At 42.4% G+C, this 14,625-nt stretch overlaps 1 protein-coding gene across 3 annotated transcripts in view; it reads right to left on the reverse strand.

Annotated features, from left to right (window-relative positions):
- Positions 1-14,625, reverse strand: part of LOC115648315 — a 94,560-nt gene that overhangs the window by 15,850 nt on the left and 64,085 nt on the right. Inside the window, exon 5 of one of the 3 annotated variants that reach the window (XR_003999520.1) lies at positions 3,685-3,828. The exons of 1 other annotated variant lie outside the window; for it this stretch is intronic. The gene's annotated coding sequence lies outside the window, so the exon portion shown is untranslated. Of the gene's footprint in view, positions 1-3,032; positions 3,829-14,625 lie in introns of those variants that run through there. One more of the 3 variants, XM_030555700.1, reaches the window with a different exon arrangement.

A 14,625-nucleotide genomic window follows, 5' to 3' on the forward strand; every position in this document is an offset into this window, starting at 1 on the left:
AGTGGCTATCACCTCAGCTAGACGGGTGTCGGAGCTCCGAGCTCTGGTGGTAGACCCTCCATATACGGTCTTCCACAAGGATAAGGTGCAGCTGAGGCCACACCCTGCTTTTCTGCCCAAGGTGGTCTCAGCCTTTCATATCAACCAAGAGATTTTCCTTCCGGTTTTTTTCCCAAAACCTCACTCCTCAGGCAGGGAGCAGCAGCTCCACTCGCTGGATGTCCGTAGGGCTCTCGCGTTCTACATAGAGAGGACTAAGCCCTTCCGAAAATCCCCCCAACTTTTCGTGGCGGTAGCAGATCGTATGAAAGGTCTTCCTATCTCCTCCCAGAGGATATCCTCTTGGGTTACGTCCTGTATCAGGACTTGTTATGACTTGGCCCATGTCCCTGCGGGCCGTGTGACTGCGCATTCTACCAGGGCGCAGGCGTCGTCGCTGGCTTTCCTAACCCGTGTGCCCATCCAGGAAATCTGTCGGGCAGCGACCTGGTCATCGGTCCACACCTTTGCTTCCCACTACGCCCTGGTCCAGCAGTCGAGGGAGGATGCGGCCTTCGGAACTGCAGTGCTCCGGGCCGCGACTTCTCACTCCGACCCCACCGCCTAGGTATGGCTTGGGAGTCACCTAACTGGAATGGATGTGAGCAATCACTCGAAGAAGAAAAGACGGTTACTCACCTTTGTAACTGTTGTTCTTCGAGATGTGTTGCTCACATCCATTCCACACCCGCCCTCCTTCCCCACTGTCGGAGTAACCGGCAAGAAGGAACTGAGGAGCGGGCGGGCCGGCGGGGGTATATATAGAGCGCCATGGTGGCGCCACTCTAGGGGGCGACCTGCCGGCCCACTGGAGTTGCTAGGGTAAAAAAGTTTCCGACGAACGTGCACGCGCGGCGCGCACACCTAACTGGAATGGATGTGAGCAACACATCTCGAAGAACAACAGTTACAAAGGTGAGTAACCGTCTTTTTCCCCTACACCCCACCCCCTCCCAGGCTTTCACACAGCAAGCCTGGGAGGGAGGCGGGAGCTGCAGCACGCTCAAGGGTGGAGGAGATGGTCATAGATGCTGACTTTTGGTTTTGCTGGTGGGTGCCCCACCTGGCCCTGCCCCTTCCCTGAGGTCCCACCCCCACTCTGCCTCTCTCTGCTCCTCCCTCCTGGTGGCTCAGTCTAGCACCTGACTCCACCCACTCACTCAAAGTGACACAGGGTAGGAAAGGTTGCCTACTGGTTAAAGCACAGGCCTGGGGCTCAGGTGTTCTGAGTTTGATTCTCTGCTCTGCCACAGACTCCCTGCTTAGTCTCAGGAAAGTCATTTCATTTCTCAGTGCCCTAGATTCCCCCCTTCCAAATGGGGCTAATGTTTCCCTGCTTCCTAGGCTAAATCCATTCATGCCTGTGTGATGATGGGGGCAATGGAAGTATCAAGGTTTTGACATTCACAGCATCCCCTGCTGAGTTCCATGGGTTGACTATGTATTGTGGGAAGAAATACTTCCTTTTGTTTGTTTCCTATCAGCTTTAAGATGCCTGAGGGTGTATTTCCAGTAGATACAAATGTTAACATCTTTTTCCAATTGCAGTGTGCTTTCTTTTCCTATTAAGTTACTCAGCGATTAGAAATAAAGTCTTAAACTCATTGTAATCTATTCATACAAAGCATCTCCAGAACAAATGAAAACATACTCTAGTTCAAGATATTAAAGGTATAAAGATTCAAAACATAAAAACAAATTTAAAAATTGAACTTGCATTTACAAATGACTGATCTAAAAACCTGTTTTAGTTCTGGAAACAGTTCAGTTTTATCCAGGATTTCTTATTGCATTGTATGTGTCCACAGTGACTGAACTGGATGATACTTAACTGTGTCTAAATGAAAATACAATATGACACTATATGTCTTAAGTGTTAAGAAAATGTGCCCTCTAAATAATGTCATTTTCAAGGGATACTCAAAAAATAAGGAAGTTACTAAAGAGACCTGTTCTAAGGCTGTAACAACTAGGTAGAATTAAGAGCAATCCGGGAGGGTTTTTTTAAATAATTATTATTATTATTATTAACAAAAGTCCCCAGGATCCATTGACTATTTCAAGAAAAAAATTGAGAAGCAGAGGTATGTACAATAATACTTCCTCTGATTTCCATCAAGAGCAATTGAAATGTCTCAGGGAAGCACTGACTGTGACACTGAAAATAAAACTGATCAGCTGGGAGAGACTTGAGATCAGCACTCACCAGGACCCTTCTCTCGACCAAGGCTAGCCAGAAACTGCTATCTCCTGGGTCTCATCCTATTAGCTGGGTGGGAAATATTTACCCACATGAAGTGCTTTGAGTGCTAGCACTGCTGCTGGCTTGGGGGTGGAGCTGGTTTTCTAACTCGCACAGGCTTTCAGCCACTCAGCCTGATGGGGCATTTGTGAAACTCATTGAAGAGTACAAATGGGGTGGGGCAGACAGAACAATCCAGACAGCTCTCCTGCTCCCAGCCTTGGAGCAGTAGCAGCCCACACAAAGGGGAATTTACATTGCCCAGAGGAGAGAGGAGCTGCTGATCCATCTCCTCCGGGACAGCCCTATCAACTTCTTGCTCAGGGAGGAGTAAGAGCCTGCTCTGCCCTGGAAACGGACCACTTTTACCTGCCGCGAGAGCCAGATAGAAACTGCAGCCACAGGCTCCTCACCTTCTGGCTCCCTCCAGAACAGCTGATAAATGTAGTGTGCAGCCACCTGATTGATTAGAAAGGGTCTAATCCAGCCACCTGCCAAAGGTTCATGGGGCTCCGTATGTGTGAGGGGGGGCATGCAGGGGAACCGCTCCCCACCCTAGTGTGCCTTCTCCCTGGGCCTGAGCACGAAGCCTCTGCACCGCTTCTCCGCCCTCCCAGGCTTCCCACGCGAACAGCTGATTCGTGGGAAGTCGGGGGAGGGCAGTGGAGGGAAGGTGAGCTGGGGCCGGGGCAGGACAGGGTGGAGAGCTGAACACTCACAAAATTTTCCCTGTGGGTGATCCAGCCCCAGAGCACCCAGGGAGTCGGCACCTAAGGTGCCACTTTTGGAGAATGTCCTCATGGGGAGTGACCGCTCCCCCTGCTTCTCGCCTAGCTACGCTACTGACCAGAAACACCAGTTATTGCTTTAGATTAGCAACAGGTGTTTTCAGATATTCTAGTCAACTGAAAAACAGTAAAGGTAAAAAGGGACAATTACATGGAGAGTGAGCAGAGTCTGGAACAAGCTGGTGGGAAAGATCCACGCACAGGTTGAGCAAGTAGGCCAAGAAACTGCCCAAGGCAAATAAAATAAACATCACTTTCATTTTATAAGCTTTGTATTGGTATTTGTAAGTAACTACATCCAGTAATTCTACATGAGGGAACCTTTTAGGAGTAAGCTAACAATAATGAAAATACAATATCTAGGATTAGAATAATAAACCGAGAGAGAGGAAGCAGTACTGAACTAAGGCTGTAGGTACTGTACACAACTTTTAACGTCAAAGTTCCATTTTAGCATTTCAAAGTATGCCCACAAGAACAGTCACCCAGCCACCCCCACTCCCACCTGCAGACTGAGTATACGCAGTAAGACGAGGGAGACAGAGACAGCTAAGAATAGTCAGAATTCAGGTCAGGTTGAAGTGCAGTGCCAGTTCATAGATAGCACATACTTACATGTTTGATTAGGTAGTCAGGAGCCTGATGTTTTCATAACTTTCACCAAGTACTTCTGCTGCCAAAAAAGGCTTTGTCCTCCTCTGAGAGCTCTGCTGCCAGTGAAAGGAACTGGCCACAGCAGTCTCCACCTGTCTTCAGTTTCTGTGAAGGAGAAGCAGGCTGCCAGCAGGGATTCCTAGGGAATTCCTAGGGATTCCTAGCTGCCAAAGGGCATGGAGGACAGCAGTGAACTTGACTATCTTGTAGCTGGGGGGACCGTGGGCAACTGTGGAATGAGAGATGGCAGCTTTTTATCCTTGGTAACCTGAGCATCCAGGAGTAGGGAGCCAAGTCCAGGTAATTCTGGCACTTCTTTTTTTAGGGCTTGAGCACTGTTGCCCACATGAACGTGTATGCATCTTCCACTATGTTGCCTTACTTCAACAGACAGCCTCACATTTACACTTAATTTATTAATATAAATACACTTACCTAATATAATGTACTAGATTTTCTTAACAATCAGTATTTGTTGCCTTTTTTCCTATCCTCCCATCCCCCAATATTAACCATGATATTTATCTAAAAAATTGTGAAGTTAATTTTTTGCACTGATTTTTCACTTGTTTCTTAATTTTTGTACTAAATACCAATAAATTCCCAAGTCATTTAAACAAAATAAAAATGAAGGGCATTGGGAATAACTTGAGTTGTGCTGAGAAAAGATGAAGGTATATGTGCACACAATTAATTACATCAGCAACCCCACACATTCACATGTTACTGTAAGTATTTATGCATACAAATACTCAGTAATGCACCCAATTAGCTAACATAAATATCAAATTATAGGATTTCCTTTCTTTCAACTAGCTGTGCATTGTTTGCAGACATCACTAAGGAGATGAGGCGTGAACATTTAAACTGGTTGTTCCCAGATATTACCAGAGCCAAAGTGAGAACTGGGATCCTTGTGGTCTTGGCAGCAATTCTACTAACGAGTCAAAATTTCAAATTAGCAGAAGCTTTGGTATGGTTCTCAGTTGGAAAGTTTTCTTTGCAAAATTTAACCTTGGAAAGAGTGCCAAGTACCAAAAAGGACACCTGCAAGTGAGTTGCAATGTGCAGACATTTGTCTCTGCTATTATCCCCATTCTACCATTGAAGAGTAGAGAAAGGTGTCAGGTAGCAATTTCTTCTGAGACATCATAGGAACAACAACAAAAAGATAATTGGGCTACACATTTTTGAGTTAGTGCTTAATCCTGCTTGCTGTTTTGCTTTGATTAGAGGTCATTTGAAATTATTTACTATTATAATTGCACACTTATGAAGCTCCCTTTGAAATAAAAGTGTGTGGTTTTTCTTCTTTAATGTTTTTATATGCATTTTTTTTTTTGCCTAAAGAAAATGCTTTTAGCCTACAGGCAAGAGGTGAATACCTTTAAAGATGTATAGCTTTAATTTCTCTCTGTCTCATTCCCTCATCTGCAAAAATGGGAATATTAATACTTCCTTCAGTCTTTGGTCTTCTCTATTTTGCTTGTATGCTTTTCAGAGCCAGGACTGCTTCATGCACATGTGATTCAGCAACTAGCGCAATGGGGCACTAATCTCTGTTGGGGTCTCTAGGTCCTACTATAATAAATATAAAATAATGGGAAGTCAAACTCAGTTCTCTCCAAAACTCACAGTAAGACTTCTTTTATTCCAACATGGAGTGCACAGTACAGGCTTCCTGAACTTGTGCAAAAATTAAACACTTTTTCCATTCAGAGAACATTATCAAATCACCTGAAGACTTGAGACAAGACAACACTTTCTGTATATACAGACAAAGAATTTCATCTTAATCACTGGAGCCCCAGAAAATGAATCAGAGAAACCTGTGAGTTAGAGAAATGTATACATCTTAAAATCCCCAAAAGGAACAATATCATACTTAATAAAATGTTTAGACTAAAATTAGAAACTAACAATAAAAGCTACAGAACTGTCTGGAATACAGATCTTGGTACAGAGTTATCAGAAAGTCAGCATAAAGTACCTCTTAGTCACGTATCTAGTTATAATAAATTCAAGAACTTGCAATATTATATACTTCACAGGACTTACTTCACTCCTTCCTTTCCTTCGTATATTTAAACTAGTTATATTGGCTAAGTGTCCCAAGTGTCACCCAGAAAGAACAACTTTTACTCTTTTGGGGCCAGTTCCAAAACATCCAGCATTTGGAATCAAGTATATAGGTTTTCAAGGTTATTTCTGGACAAGCAAAACTAAAAAGTTCCAGCTTTAAGTATTTTTGGTCTTGGTGTAATTCACTGAATAGCTCTGCCTTGAAATTCACTAGAACTCAATTTTTAATCAGTAGGAGCCAAGTTCTTAATATACAGATCAAGTACTAATCTCAAATACATTTCACAGTTTGTTCATAGAGGCGAGTGTTCTTGAACTCTGGATTGTTGGTTTTAACAAATTAGGCACCATTGTCTTTAAATGCCTGAAATTATTCTAAAATCACACACCCATTATGTTGTCTGCTTTCTTTGTTTTCAACTGCATTTAACTCTGTCTTATAATTTAACAATATGACTTAGAAAGGAAGATGACAAGAATTCAATTTATTTAACCTAAGGAACAAGAATTAAAGGGAGGAACAGAATAACAATATAAATATTCATAGAAAATAATAAAAGGAAGAAAATAATTTGCATTGAGAAGCCACAAATATAACAGTAAAGGATTAAAGTTGAAAAAGGATAAATTTAGCTTGTATATTAGAGAAAAAAAGGTTTCTGAGGGAGGTAAGGACAATTGGACAGAAAGGATGTTTTCCTTGAGTCACAATCATTAACGGATATAAGGCACCCAAACTAGATAAGTACAGTACAGCATATAGAAAATATCATCTTTGATTGTTTCTGGACAACTAAATAGGGCTCTTTCAACCCTTCCAGCTATAATTTGTTGGCTATGGTAGTCTCTGCCTTTAAATTAAATTTAAAAAACCTTGTTAGTAAAATAGTCAACCTATCTTTTAAAAAGTCATTAAGATAATTAGGATTGTCAAAAGACTACATTTTAAGAAAGACTGTCAAGAATTGAAGGCACACAACTTCAGCTACCTTAAAACTGCCATCATCCAATGGAGAGCATCTTCCAGATTCTAGGAAGTAAAACCTCTGCCTGCACCTCCCCCTGCTATGGGCATGGTAGGCAATGAAACCTGTGTGGTACTGCCATGTAGGAGTAAGGCAGGTTATAATGAGCCCACAAAGGACAAGGTCCACCACTTCTTGCCCATCAATGGTGCTATGCTCCTTGTGTGTCCCCTCTCCACAACTGCACAGGTTGTTTTGTTCGGAGGTGGGGGGGCTGGCTGATCTAGAACTACTGAATATGAATCCACCACCTAAATATATGGTTGAAGGGACGATACACCTGCTGTGATGGCTAACATAGCCTGAGAAATTCAGTATTAGCCACAGAGTGGCTCTGTGGGATAAGAATTTCTTTACCCAGTTGCTGTACAAAACATCACCCCACCAACCATAAGACTATTTACTTGGACTTCATGAGGAAATCAGAATTTTGCTCTATTTGTTTAGTCAAAAAATAGTTCAGCCACTTCACCACGAAGAACATGTAAAAAATCAACTGCAGCTATTTTATCAGTCTCTGGAAAGCAAAATTGTGCTCTTCCCCAATGCATCTGTAACAGCACCAGCTAAATGAATACTATTACCAAAGCAAGGTTAGCATTAATGGCTAGATGATGCTGAACGAAGATGAGTTTGGTAGGAGTTGTAGTCATGAGGGGCTGGTGTATTTTGTTTATTAAAATGAGTGTGTCAATTTCAGCTCTATCTAAAACACAAGAAAAGATCAATGATCCCCTAAACAGGGTGGAAGGAGGAGGGAAATAAAGACTATCCCTTTAAAATAAATGGAAAAACTTCCAAACTATTAAAAGAAAACAGGTTTTCATGCCTCTAGGATTGCACTTTAAAACACACACAAGCATTCACAAAAGACAAAATAAATTAAGCTATGGAATACTTATAGTGCTATCAAATATGGCTGATCAATCAATATAACAACAAGAAATCAAACTTGTGTGTATGCATTTGAAACAAAACAGTGTTGTCAATTCTTGTGATTTTTAGTGGGGGGGCTGGGGGGGTTAAACCCCAGCTGTTGGAATCATATTACATGGAAATATCAGCTTCCAGGGTTTTTCTCATTTGTTTGTTTTTTATATAATTTTCTAGCCCTTATGCTTGCAGAGAAAAGTTTCAAAACATGATGCAACTGCACCCAAACGGCTCAAAAGCCAGAAGGCAAATAAAATATACTCAACATTCATAATTTTTAAGACAATCTCATGTTTCATGAACATTTGGAGTTGGCAATACTGACACATTTCTCATTATTTGTGTTGAAAACCAGTTTGCGCTCAACTCAAACACCCTTTGGTAACCCATCTCATTACATCTAAAGATTTGTCTATGCACCATAAAGTTTGTATGTCTGCAACAATACAGACAACAGATCCATGAAATGTTTTTTGACAAACAGATTCCTTACTAGGCACATTAATACAGAACTTTGAGTAATAATTCATTTGAACTACAATACAGAAACATATTTCCTGCTCCCCTCAGAAGCACCGCAAAGGCTTGCGAGCGTCAGGGGTAATGGAGGAGCTGAAGGAGAGGGAAGTAATCTGGGATGGAGCCTGGGAGTGAACCTGGAGGGTTGTTGAAAAAGGATAAATTAAAGGGGGGGGGGAAATATAGAACAGGGGTTTTTTGAGGGTGGGGGCGGGATTCTTAGGAAGTTGGTAAGCTTCCCCCATGAAGACCCTGGCTGAACCCTAGCCTTTCCCATTTGGTCAGGCAAATCTGCCTCTTTCCCCATGTGCCCCTGCACCCGCACTTCCTATTCTGCCAGGCATAACAGCCTCATCCCCATTTGTCCCTGCACCCCTACTCAGCCACCTCCATTTCCCATCCCATGTGCTGCTGCACCTCCTCTCCCCCAACCCCCATGTGTCCCTGCACCCCCACTCCCATGCAGCCCTTGGCTCAATGCTGTCACCACTAGCTCCTGTGCCCCTGCTCCAGTCTGTTTCCCTCAACCAGCCCTTCTGAACCCCAGTCTGTGTGATCCCCCAGCAGCCCTATGTGCCCTACTCTGTCCATCCCCCCATATCCCATGCATGGGCTTGCGTGATCTCACCTACCACAATGGAAAGAAAAACATACATTTCAAGAATCCCTTCCCTTATTCCCATAAATGCTTTTAATAAGAAATACTTATTGACACATCCGTTTTGGAGTGCCTTGGCACAGCACTGCTTTCCAGCCCCAGCCATCGTGAGTATGGATGGGGGGGGGAGGGGAGAGGCAGGATTTCCTCTTGTATGAAGCTATAAAATGTTGGTCCTTATTTCACGGGCATAGGTATAGGGAAATGGCACAGAACATTGGCACTACTCTCCACAGGCATCAGTGATTTTAGTGATATCTCACTCCTGAAGGTCACGAAGATACAGAGACAACAGCTGCTGCTGGTGTCCTGAGACTGCCAGGCTCGTATGCTGCTAGGGTGTTTACTGCAGTGGTGCCAGCTGAATTTATCACAGAGTGGCATAGGAAAGTGTCCTACTGCAAAAAAAGAAATAAGGCTGCCATCTCCAAAAACTTTGGGAGGATGGCAGAGTATATCCATGAAAGTTTCATCGAGATCTCTCAAGAGGGTAAAGGAGCCATCCCTATTCACACAAACAAAGTGCTCCTCATGCCCCATTCCCACCTAACAACATGGGAATAAAAAGCTGATGCCAACTCTACCTCTGTTTGTGGTACCTTCTACCTCTTCTCACATGAGTAGACCAATGACAAGTTGATGCCTTTGCGTTAACATGTGGATGGACTGGGCCATTTTAAAATTTAAACACTGTAAAGAAAAATGCATGCGCACACTTACCTGATGTCCTTTCCCCTTCATCAGGCTCATCTGTGCTTGCCTGGTGGGACTGGCTAAACTGTGGAGGAGCCTAAAACAGGTCCTGGCTAGTGGCTTGGTTGCAGTCTCCCACTCTGTCTCCCTCCTTCTCCTCCCAGTTCTCGGCCGGGGTCTCTGTCTTGGGCTCCTTTGAGGTATCCACAGTGGTATGAGGGGTTCTGGGGTGAGGTCTCCACTAAGCATAGTATGCCAATTGTATAATCGCCAAGTCTGCAGCACAGCACTAGATTGCCAGGGATACCACAAGGCCAGGGAGAGCAAAGTTCCTTCATTTTTACGAGTCACTGCTGCTAATTCCTGTCGTACCCCGATGGAATCTGCTCATATATGTTCACATTTCTGCAACTGATCCATAGCTGTGCCTGCACAGCCTTTTTTCCCCCACCAGCCCAGGAGAGCCAATACTTCCTGTCCATTCCAGCAGCAGCAGTTGGAGATCAGTTGGACAGTTGCACACAACAAAGATGAGCTGCTGGGTGTGTTTACCAAGCTAGGCCATCAAAAAAAGGCATTTCAAAATCACATGAGGTGCTTTAAGGGAGGGAGGCTGGCTTCCAGTCTCTGTAACCCCTGGGCAATGGAGTGTAAAATTGTGAGCAGAATGGTCACTGTCACAGGGAATGGGGCATTATGGGACAGCTGCTGGAGGACTGCTAGGGTCAACACAAGTCATGGTGCTATGCTGCTAGGGGAGTTAGTTTTACTGCATGACTATAATGAGGCACTCATGTCAGATGGTGATAAATATGAGTGCAGACATGTGCACAAATAGGTTGTTGCAAGGCTACTTCCGCTGACCTACCTTTGTAGTGAAGACCCGGACTTAATCTATATTCCAGGTCCTCTTATCTTCAAGTGCTCTCTGCCCTACCTGCTACAATTTCTGGATTGAAATTAAGTATTTACTGAACTCCTTGGGGTGAAAAAGAATCAGAAAGGTCCAAACATTACACATCATCCCCCATATAAAACACTTTAAGGGCCTATTGAAAGTATATTGAAGTCAATGGGCATCTATCCATTGACTCCAATGGGTTTTGGATCAGGCCTATAGAACACTGGTTGCACTATAACATGCAAACTACTTGGTATCCAAGGACAATCTCATATGGACACTAAGGATTTGCATTCATAAACACTTAGATTTCTGTGGCGTATGACAGGAATTGCTCCCACAGGAAGACATTACCTTCCAAGTCGAGTTATCAAAAACCCATTCATTGCCTTTGGCATAATTATTAAGTAATGTGCATTTTGTGTATGAAATAAAATAGGAATGCTGACAGGCTAGCATTTATGGCTGCTGACACAAACTTTCTGAACAGAGGCTGTGCAAGTTCTGCTGACATAAACCTTCTCCTTAAGAACAGCTGCTGTTGCCTGCTAATTTCCACACTCTCCCCCCCCTCCGTCTCCCGTGGAGTAAATCCCAAGTGCTGGCTGTGTCGAAGTGCTGTAGCATCTTCTACTGAAACTTAGTTATGTTACAGATGTAAACATATAAAATGACAAAAATGCATCCTTTCTGGTTTCACTCTTTTCTTTCCAGACTGTTTAATAATCCTACACTGAGGAGTACTTGGATAAGGTGAATAGCTGTCATATAAAATTCTTTCAACACAACGTTATATCTATTCTGTCTGAAGTGATAAGCATTCCAGATAGACAAGATAGAGCTGACTTTTTTGGCATAAACTAAGGCACCATGCACTTGGTAATTAGCAATCGCTACCCTGGGGAGGAAGTGTGACTGGAGGTTGGTGCACAGGAGTTCTGGGAACTAATCTGGGTGTGGGGTCAACATCTTAAATTTAAAGGGAACTTCAAGAGTTTTGCTGATTTGGAGCCTTAGCACCTTGATGAGTAAGGTGCTAAGTGTCCTGAACTCCCACTGAAAGCAACAAGATTGCACATGTATCATGGAGGGCCTAATTTGACTTGTAAAATGTTTCTTACACATGACCCATGATTTGAAAATAGGTTTATATATTGCATGGCCCACCGCAATTACAAACAATATAAGACTAATATTTACATTTAACAAATAATACAAACAGTAAATACTATCCATGTAAAACACAACTGAATTGACATACATTTTGGAATTTCCTGAATTGTGAACTTGATTTATCATCCTTATTGTTGATATTAAGGGACTGTTGGCTCCCCCCACCATATTTAAACTGTTCTTATTTAAGAAAAAAATTATTCAGGGCTATCTGGCTCCACGAGCTTACAAATGTGTTCAGTGAGCTTGTAAATGCTTTGCCATGGATATAGCCAGTTTGGGAAGATTACAAACCTCAACCTCTCTCACCAGCATAGCTTGCTAGCTCCTTGCCACATGCCTAAGTTTAAAACTCCATCTCAGGTAGCAAGTCAGTCTGAAAGTATTAATACACCATGAGCCAGGGAAGAGCAGAATCTAGGAGCAGCAAATTAGGAAGTATTTAAAAAAAACCTAATCTTTGGGCTGGGATTGTGTGTCATTTTTTCAGCTAGATATTGCAGAAAATGGTGCAGAGATGGAAAATTTGCATCCTGCTTAAAAAGAGGGGGTAGGCACAAAGTGTCTTTCTTTCTTTCTTTTTTTGCACAGCAGGTAGAGTCCACCCTCTTTAGAGTGAGCCATTGTCATTGGGGAGAGTATCCCCTGGCCACCTGCCCTTTATGGTCTTTCTACCACAATGTTTTTTAAGACTTGTATCTTTGAAACTTTTTGTATTTCTAACATTTCAAAGATATTAAGAAAGAATGGGAAATGTTGCACATCTCTTGGTTTCCTTCCATTGTGTGAAGTCTGTGTGTTGGTTACCTAGGAAACTGCTGTAGTATGGAATTGAACTGGCTGTCATGACAGTCAGAGTGCTTTCTCAGAGAAAATGATGTGCACAAGTGATGCACAAAAATTAAAAGCCTGATGACATCTATTTGTCAGAATAATGAATAGAGAAGCTACTGCTTACACATACTCCCCATTCATCCTTGCAGAGGCACAATACACATTTGCTTGCATTGATGTGGGAGGGAAGTAAGGTGGGCTAGAAAGTATCAACTATTAGATGGATATAAGCCTATGAATCCTGCACATGATGTAAAACTCACTCATCACCCATTCTCCTCTCTTTCCTGGCAGTGAAATTACCCCCAACACAAATCTCTGCGTAACAGGCCTCTTAGTTCATAAAAAGAGATCTCACATGCACTTCTGACGCCTCACTTTATCATTTGTTTAACACTGTTGGACATAACAGTGGCACTTTAACTGGCTCTGATGTTCCCCAATAATTCTGTTCTTTCCTCTGTCTGAACGCTAGTGGTAGACTCCTCCCCCCTCTCTGAATCCTTGTTCTAACCAATTCCTACTCTCAAGGCAGTGCTACCCCAGTGGCAGGTTAGTCATCACCATCAGGAATATATGAAAGCTACTCCCTATACAGTTAGAGACACATGCACTCCAAGTATTATAGTATACAGCCACTGTAGGCAGTGAACATGCTTTCAACATGGAAAAGTTCCAAAGCAGTTCTGTATCTTCCCCCACCCCATATGAGGTTTTGTTTGTTTTGCACCTAGAGCAGCTTGTACATAACCAATATGCCACATAAGCAAGTGAAAAAATGCAACTACCTAAGTGTGGTGGTTTAGATGTTGCTTGTAATTATTAGAACTGGGAGCACTGGCTGTTGGGAGTCTGAAAGGACAGGAAACAGGAAGGAGGGGGGAGGAGTTGAGGAGGCAGAGGGATAGTTACAGAGGGTGCAGCAGCAGTTTGGCAAAGAGGTTTTCATCTTAAAAAAATAAAGTCCTGTTGAAGTTTGTTAGTACCTTACCTGGTTGACACAACACTAAAGTATGAGGAAGATTGTGCTTACAATAAGCTCTTCCCAATTATGCTTGTGCATTTGATTTATATTTAGATATTTTCTTTGAGTCTAGGACGCAAAGCGGTATGAGAAAGATGTGATAAGAAGCACTAGTCACAAGGAATATTGGGCCAAGTATTTAAAAACCAGCCTTAATTTTTACATTTACATTTTGGTATCCACAGTCATCTGCAGATACTAACACAGAATGTCATAAATTGTGTCTGCACCTCATTACATTTGCTGACTCAAGGCATGTTTAAAAATTTGCCCCATTATGTTAAATGTGCCTTTTTCACATTGCAAAAGGATTTCATTGCTTGCATTTTCTTGTAACTTTACATAGGTGATGTTCTATTTTTTTCAATCCATGGTGCTATTTGGAATGTTATTCTTTTATTAATTGTTACCAACCTGCACATTTCAAAAACCCAAAACTGTGCACAGTGTGGCTAAAAATCGAAGAGATGATTTTACTCTTTCCCTAACTATATAAGAATCTATTCGTCCCCCCAAAAACCAGAAACCATCTCTCTCTCTCTGAAACTATGTATTGGTTGTATTCTTTCCCCTGCCTCTACAAAGTTTTTTAAAAAATAAATTGCAATGATCATACTTCCTCAAAACCTGTTTCTCTTACCCTCGAGACCCCTCATTTGGGTAACTCAGCCATGAAAGGAGAGGTTATCCATGCAAAATGGATGCCAGTATTTTATTTTCCTTCAGATTATGCCAATATTTGTAACAAACATAACAACATCAAGGTGTATGTGAATACATGTTAGAAGATTTAAAATAACAAGATAGTTGACATATTGTTCACTATATTATCTGGGTGAATTTTACCACATTTAAATCAAGATAAACATTTCCCCCACAAACAGGCTGCAGACATCCTACATCTCTCAAGGCAAAGTAGATATTCTTGTGTTTGTGAAAGGGAATATTCTGTCCATTCCTTATACTGGTTTTTAGTCACTTTGCCAAGTCAAGCCGTCCACCCACCCATTCCTTTAGTCTCAGACTCTTTAGATCTAGCTGTTTGGTTCGTTTCCCTCCC

The sequence above is a fragment of the Gopherus evgoodei genome, chromosome 3, assembly GCF_007399415.2.
Source record: "Gopherus evgoodei ecotype Sinaloan lineage chromosome 3, rGopEvg1_v1.p, whole genome shotgun sequence".
Lineage (NCBI taxonomy): Eukaryota > Metazoa > Chordata > Testudines > Testudinidae > Gopherus > Gopherus evgoodei.